The 8,984-nt window shown below is 34.3% G+C and overlaps 1 long non-coding RNA gene across 1 annotated transcript; it reads right to left on the minus strand.

The window, feature by feature from the left end:
* Positions 1–7,908: 7,908 nt before the first annotated feature.
* LOC135957901 (uncharacterized) lies at positions 7,909–8,514 on the minus strand. The gene is made up of 2 exons (XR_010576434.1): positions 8,290–8,514; positions 7,909–8,228 (listed from the first exon to the last, which is right to left on the minus strand). It is a non-coding gene; the product is annotated as an uncharacterized LOC135957901 (long non-coding RNA).
* Positions 8,515–8,984: the final 470 nt, after the last annotated feature.

Genomic DNA, 8,984 nt, shown 5'->3' on the forward strand with positions numbered 1-8,984 from the left:
AACCAACAATATGAACAACCACATGTGTATAAATTTTTGGGTTTTTACTAACAAACGATATCAACAATAGAAAAAAAAAAGAAAAAGAGTTGCTTAGGCCAGTTACATTAGTTTAAGATGAAGTTGAGGTTTATTTTAAAAGAAATTTATAACTTTGGCCAAACATCAACTACAAAAACTCCAACAAACAACATACATTAAATGTAGAAAAGAAAAAGCTAAACAAGTTACCAAAATGAAACCTCTCAAAATGACCATCTATAAATTTTGTTAAATATTCTTCAGAATTTACTAAAGTTTTTTGTTTAGTTTTCTTCGAAAATGCCAAACATCTTTGGTTTTGTTGCAAAACATGTTCCTGTTTTATTATACAGCAGCACTAGTTAGTGACTTTTGTTAAGATGTGAAGTTCTAAGTTAAATTTTTCTTATTTTACGATATTTTTATTAGTCTGCGTAGGTAATTTGTTGGAAATGAGGCACTCACTCTTGCACTCGCTGGCCTTAGTACCTACCATAACAGTTTTAATTAAGTAAATAATTTTTCCTTTATTTTTTTTCACTCCACAAATTGTTGCACTAAAATGTCTATAAAATAAACGCTACATAAACGGAAGTTCACGAAGCATCTTCTCTTTTAGTGAGTTTTTTTTATACGACTTTTAAATGTGAATTCAGCTTAAGTATATGTGAGAAACGTGTAAATGTCTGGGGCTAATGCATCCATCTCCTGTTGAACTATTTATGTCCGAAATTGTAATTCAAATATGTCCAGTAAATTAACTGGTTCAATGTAAAGCTACCCCTATACACATTAAATGTCAACTTGTTTTAAAATGTTTATAAATATTTAATAATGGAAATTTTTATAAAAATAATTTTGCGGCTTTTTATGATAAAATTATTGCTCGTGTTAATGGCTGGGTGACAATAGCAACAATTACATGATGCAGTCATTAAACTCTTGTGTTTATTTATGTAAAACTTTGGTAGAAATAGTTTTAATTATTTATTCTTAATAAAAGTAAGAGTAATGTAGCGGCCGTTAATATTTCCTAAAATAAAATAAGCTGTGGTTCAACAGCAAATACTAGAAAATACTTTATGAGAGAATACGCATTGGAATTATTTATGAGTAATAACTAGATTGTGATACCACAATATAGAGCAAACTACAGACCAACGCATAGACTAGACCATGGCCAAAATTATAGACTAGACCATGAACCGAACCAAACCATAGACCAGACCATAGACCAGACCATAGACCAAACCATAGACCAGACCATAGACCAGACCATAGACCAGACCATAGACCAGACCATAGACCAGACCATAGACCAGACCATAGACCAGACCATAGACCAGACCATAGACCAGACCATAGACCAGACCATAGACCAGACCATAGACCAGACCATAGACCAGACCATAGACCAGACCATAGACCAGACCATAGACCAGACCATAGACCAGACCAGACCATAGACCAGACCATAGACCAGACCATAGACCAGACCATAGACCAGACCATAGACCAGACCATAGACCAGACCATAGACCAGACCATAGACCAGACCATAGACCAGACCATAGACCAGACCATAGACCAGACCATAGACCAGACCATAGACCAGACCATAGACCAGACCATAGACCAGACCATAGACCAGACCATAGACCAGACAGTAGACCAGACCATAGACCAGACCATAGACCAGACCATAGACCAGACCATAGACCAGACCATAGACCAGACCATAGACCAGACAGTAGACCAGACCATAGACCAGACCATAGACCAGACCATAGACCAGACCATAGACCAGACCATAGACCAGACCATAGACCAGACCATAGACCAGACCATAGACCAGACCATAGACCAGACCATAGACCAGACCATAGACCAGACCATAGACCAGACCATAGACCAGACCATAGACCAGACCATAGACCAGACCATAGACCAGACCATAGACCAGACCATAGACCAGACCATAGACCAGACCATAGACCAGACCATAGACCAGACCATAGACCAGACCATAGACCAGACCATAGACCAGACCATAGACCAGACCATAGACCAGACCATAGACCAGACCATAGACCAGACCATAGACCAGACCATAGACCAGACCATAGACCAGACCATAGACCAGACCATAGACCAGACCATAGACCAGACCATAGACCAGACCATAGACCAGACCATAGACCAGACCATAGACCAGACCATAGACCAGACCATAGACCAGACCATAGACCAGACCATAGACCAGACCATAGACCAGACCATAGACCAGACCATAGACCAGACCATAGACCAGACCATAGACCAGACCATAGACCAGACCATAGACCAGACCATAGACCAGACCATAGACCAGACCATAGACCAGACCATAGACCAGACCATAGACCAGACCATAGACCAGACCATAGACCAGACCATAGACCAGACCATAGACCAGACCATAGACCAGACCATAGACCAGACCATAGACCAGACCATAGACCAGACCATAGACCAGACCATAGACCAGACCATAGACCAGACCATAGACCAGACCATAGACCAGACCATAGACCAGACCATAGACCAGACCATAGACCAGACCATAGACCAGACCATAGACCAGACCATAGACCAGACCATAGACCAGACCATAGACCAGACCATAGACCAGACCATAGACCAGACCATAGACCAGACCATAGACCAGACCATAGACCAGACCATAGACCAGACCATAGACCAGACCATAGACCAGACCATAGACCAGACCATAGACCAGACCATAGACCAGACCATAGACCAGACCATAGACCAGACCATAGACCAGACCATAGACCAGATCATTTTACCTGTTTAATAAAACTGCCAGTTTAAACTTTCGTTAGATCTAAAAAACAGCTGCTGTTCCACATTTATACGTTTTTTTGTAAATTTATGTTAAAAGAACTTTTATTTAAAACCATAACATTAAGAATTCTTCTGATAAGTATTTTGTATTTGATTTTGAGAAGAAGACCTTGAAATTGTTTTATTCCAAAAAAAATGTGTTGATAAACAATTTTTTTTGTGCCAATTTAACAAAATATTTGAAGCAGAATGATAAGGTCTGACTTAATGACGAATTGTTAAATAAAGTGTCGATTAGAGTTGTAAAAGTATTTGGCTACTTTTCTCGGTACTCAATTCAAAAAATATCCATATTTTAAAACTCTAGTCATAGAGAAATAAATACCGCGGAAACTAAAAGCAAACTCAAAAAATCACTCATACGAGTGTCGTTCTTGTTTTCATATAGTTTTTTTTAATAATAAATTCTCACCTCTTAGGTTTTTGACAATTGAGTTAGGTCTTTCACCGGAGAGTTCCCGCTCTATGTGTATTTATCTATGACTCTAGTGTCGATATAAATTTTGCTTTTGCAATTCTTCTATTATTGTTTAGAGAAAAATTAAAAAGTATAAATCTTGTCTGAAATTTATAATTTGTTACGACAATAATGAATTTTGAAAGGAATTTTTGTATAACAAACCCCCCCCCCAGTTTTCTATTAAAATATCTGGCTGCCGCAAAACTAATACCCTTCCTGTTCTTAAGTAAAAATCTAAAACAATAGTTTTGACATTGTCAACTTTGTAACATACTACATGATGTCTGTTAGTTTTAGTCCTTTTTTTTAAACAAAAAACCATGTAGCCCACCCACAAATAAAGACATCAAAGACAATCTAACTGCTACACTACTGCTGCTATAATTTTTGTATATTTTATTATTATTTTGCCATGATTATTTTAAAATCTCATTAAAAGGTAAATGTAATTTAGAAATGTCTAAAAAACCAAACAAAAACTAAAAACCAGCTAAAATACCCAAAAGGCTTTTTTGGCCGGGCTTTCATCACATTAACAAAATTTTTCAACTAACAAACTCACTGCCACTAGTTTTAACATGTAAAGAAAAATTACACAATGACAATGAGAATGACAACAATATAATAAGATACAAAAAAAATATTTGGAAAAAAACTATAATTTTTGTAAAGGACTTAACATATACCCGTAGTAACATGGGTGTTTGGGTTAAAAAAAAATATCTCTATGTACCATATGTTAAGCCAGAAAATGTCATAAATGGAATCCATGTTCATTTTATAATGATTTCTTTTTTTTTTTCATTGTATAAATATTAATTAGAATATGAATATAATATAATAACATTTATGTAACAACAATCAGATAAAACCATTTTGAAAGGGATAAAATAACATAAGACAGCAGCTAAATCTAAAAATTATAAGGCAATAATATCACAAAGAAATTTAAAATTACATATTTAAAGATTTGTTCAAATAGTTAAAGTATTTGGGTGTCTTAAAGGCAATAAACTACCATTTTTAAAAGGTAAAAATGTAACATGATTCATGATAATATTCTGCTTACTCCCTTACCATGACTCACCAAAATGAATATCATACACTATCGTATAGATACATCCATAATGGAGGGAAAGTATCTCATACCAAGGCAACAGATTTCAGACGAATCAGCCTCATCACTTTTCTACACAAAACTTTCAAAAAGAAATTGACATGGACATAGGAAATTCATTGTCATAGTCGTAGTATTAGCGCACTAATCAACTAATGGCCCCACGAAATCTTCTTCCTGTATACGATGTTCTATAATAATACGTTGCACGAAATTGCACACGCATTTCCAATTGTACCATTGTACCCTTATTTCAATACAATTCTCCACATTTAGATGCTCCCTGTTAGTGGTTCCATATTTACCCTTGCAGAACTAAATCTTGGACAACTGAAAAATACATGTTCGGGATATTCTTTGACATTATCCTCATAGAAGTTTAAAGGAGTCTTAGTAGTTCATATCATCAAGTTTCCTCTCTAACCATATAAATATTTATGTTCGGGATCAATCCATGAATCCTGCTACCTTTTAGTAGATGTTGACCACCTCGTCTGCCATTCAGAAATGCTTATACTCCTTGCCGTTTTTCTTATAGTTGTAGCATCGAACAGACTACATAGACATTGCAGTAGTGCTCAAAGATCCAAAAGCAGAATCAAACGGAGGATGTATTTATTTAAATAGAGGAAAATATCGGAGATAGAACGGCACCTGGACCTAATGGTGTCCCAAACAAGCTCATAAAACTAGAAATAATGAAAAATCTAAACATTTTTACTGAAGTGTTTGCTCAATGTTTAAAAGAAGATACTTTTTCAAAGTCCTGGTCTTAATTTCAAATCCCTATAAAACCACTGGTGATCCATCATCGCAGAAACCAATGTGTCTACTGGTACAGAACAAACTGCGAATACACCCTGAGTCTCTGTAGGGAATCGAACCCGCAACTCTCAGGTTGATAGTCCAGCACACTATTGTCTAGACTATCGGGGCACATATAACAATCTTTGAAACGAAAAAATCCTAGACATTCTAACAGTATGGTTTTCGGTAGGCAAGATTACCCAATGACTCAATGCAAAGAGCCGCTATAGAAGGAATGAAATTGCAAATCTAGGTGGTTGAAGGAAATCTAAGGAAAAATTTAATTCGTTGATTATTTATGCAGCTGCCGTATGGTCAAGAGCCTTTAAAGGGAAAGTCTTATCAGTGGATAGTTTATAAGACTTGAGCGTATGCTGTTCTCATGATGCAGCATAATGTAATGATTCCGGTAGCCTATATTAGCCAACGAAGCCAGACAAATGGATACCAAGATCAGCATAAAATGGGAATTATACCTACAATCTGGAAAGCAGACGTATCTCTATATACTTAGAGATGGAAAGAAAGATAAAAAGGAACATGGACATTCTGGATTATATCAAACATAACATAAAAAAAAATAAAAAAATAGACATGATAACAGCTGTCAGTTATCATGTCGCACAGTTTTGGGCTAAACGAATTTCCAATATGTCTAACAGTCCAAACATAGTGGAAGACCGCGAGCAGGTATTGGTTTACTGCACTAGGTTCAATGAAGATAGCCAATTGAGAGAAATAATCGGACAACAAGTGATCACACAAAACATTGTGGATATCCTACTAAGTTATAGGGAGAACTGGGAAGCTCTATGTATTCATGGGAAAATGGGAGAGAAGAGCAGAAATATACTCCAAGCTAATAGAATATAGGCTAACTAAGCCTATCCGACGTTGAAATTCAATGACGAAGGAGGTGCTTTAATCGTTAGGAATCCGACATACCTTGATGGATTTGCATCTGATATCTTATGCAAGATTTACAACAGCCTAATGAAAACAAGTAAAAGATCTATATTCGGCTGTGCCGAATCTTATATACCCTTCACCAAATTATACTTTAAAATAAATATTTTTAGGTAAACAAAATTAATTTTTTTTTTATTGTTTTTCAAATTTTTTTTTTCCAAATTGTTTTTCCAAATTTTTTAAAATTTTTTTTTTTTTTTTAAATTTTTTTTTTAAAAAAATTTATGAAAAAAAAAATTTTTTGATGGAAAATATTCGGGTTAAAAAATATTTTTCCCGATTTTGACCCATTGTAGGTCCAACTTACTATAGCCTTATCTACATCATTGCAATGGACTTTGAAATATCTATCATTAGATATCCATATTATCTATATTAATGACTTAGTAATCCATATATAGATCAAAAATAGGTCAAAAATCGAGGTTGTCCCGGTTTTTTGCTCATATCTCCATTATTTATGGACCGATTTTGCTGATTTTAAATAGCAAACTTCTCGAAAGCATGTCTGACAGAATTATTGAAGATTTGGATTCCGAAGATATCTGGGGTCTTCAGAAAATTGATTTCAACAGACGGACGGACGGACTGCCAGACAGGCAGACAGACGGACAGACAGACAGACAGACAGACAGACAGACAGACAGACAGACAGACAGACAGACAGACAGACAGACAGACAGACAGACAGACAGACAGACAGACAGACAGACAGACAGACAGACAGACAGACAGACAGACAGACAGACAGACAGACAGTAGAAATTACAAACGAATTGCCAAACGTATATATACCCTTCTCACGAAGGTGAAGAGTATAAAAAGAGATAGAAAGAGCATGGGATGTGTTTATATATTCCATCGACAAGAAATCGTTATTAGTGCAGTCATGGATCCAGGTCCAACATTTGGACCGATTTTGCTGATTTTAAATAGCAAACTTCTCGAAAGCATGTCTGACAGAATTATTGAAGATTTGGATCCCGAAGATATCAGGGGTCTTCAGAAAATTGATTTCAACAGACAGACAGACAGACAGACAGACAGACAGACAGACAGACAGACAGACAGACAGACAGACAGACAGACAGTAGAAATTACAAACGAATTGCCAAACGTATATATACCCTTCTCACGAAGGTGAAGAGTATAAAAAGAGATAGAAAGAGCATGGGATGTGTTTATATATTCCATCGACAAGAAATCGTTATTAGTGCAGTCATGGATCCAGGTCCAACATTTGGATGGGGTCCGTAATAAAGTTAAAAATTTATTTTTCGTTTTTTCTTTTTATATTAAAACTTTTCGGCTTTGGGAGGAAATTTCCTTTTTTCACACCCCTGGATTCGCGCCTGTATTAGTCAGCAGCTTCTGTTTTAGATTTAACCACAGTTTAAACTAGGGGTTTTATTAATTAAAGAACAGTTTAACCCTAAATTTCATCATCATTTTACAAGGTTTATATGTATATTTAATATAGCATTTTTCTGAATATTAATATGATGAAGAAAACGTTTGTCATCATTATTACATTTTAAATAAACTTTTCAGTTATGAGGTTTTATTAACGTATCATCAAATTTTAGGCATTTCTGACTTTTTAATTATTTTTTTTTTAAATTTAAACTTTTAATTTTCCTTACTAATATTTTATGTTTTATTTACAATACATTTTTATTTTATTTTTAACACTAAATAACAATAAAAAAAATTTTACACAACTTTTAACACTTTTTTTTAAAAAAAAAACACTTATTTAATATCGGTTAATTCATATTCCGGCAATTTCTCCCACAACTCTTTCAATTCATTATTAGTAAGTGAGGGATTTTTATGTGACAGCATATCATTGTTAATCTGGGGTAATGAGCGCTGACGGTCCTCTAAACTGGAGTCCTCCACAGACAAAGAGGGTTCTCCAACTTCTGCAGAAAATTCAGCGGAAAACTAATGGAAAGTTTTGTAATTCAATTATTTTTTAAGAATAGTTTTTTTAGAAATTACTTACACTGGTTTTTAATATCATAAAGATTAAGCTGATTAAGTAAACAAATTTTATTGGAAGATGCATTTTTTCTGATTTTTATCGTTTGTTTTTTTTAAGGTTTGATAACAAAATTTTTGCTAGATGTAAGTTTGAGAATTACATGTTCTACGTTGGCTGGTTTAAATACTTCTAAATTTGTTTTTCGCAAAAACTTTGCTCAGTTGTTTTGTTTATGGTTTTGTGTTTTTATTTATTTTTTTTGCAAACTTATTAGTCATTTTTTGTGCTGTTTTATTTTCATACTTAATGTAGTATTTAATTTATTTTAGTATTGTATTTTGTTTGTTGTTAAATTACTCACTCAAAAATATTATTGTTACTTATTACAGTTTGCCGTATTAGGGCAATGAACAGTTTGAGATAAAAAAGCAATAAATACTAGTGTTGTAATAGGGTATTCTAAAACAACAAATCAAAGAGAAAGAGAGTTTATCAGCTAGAGAGAGAAAGAGTACAATTTACTTTAAATTTTGACTCGTATTTTTAATTTTCCAGAATGGGGCACATTCGCCATTTGTTTCTTTGAGAATTAACTGTAGCCAAAACTTATGATTTTCTTTCAAAATTTCTTTTAATTTTTAAACTTATTTATAATATCCTCCATATTAAACATTTGAATAACATTTAGCACAATTTTTTCCCTTAGTTTTTGACAA

This window comes from Calliphora vicina, chromosome 4 (assembly GCF_958450345.1).
Source record: "Calliphora vicina chromosome 4, idCalVici1.1, whole genome shotgun sequence".
Classification (NCBI taxonomy): Eukaryota; Metazoa; Arthropoda; class Insecta; order Diptera; family Calliphoridae; genus Calliphora; species Calliphora vicina.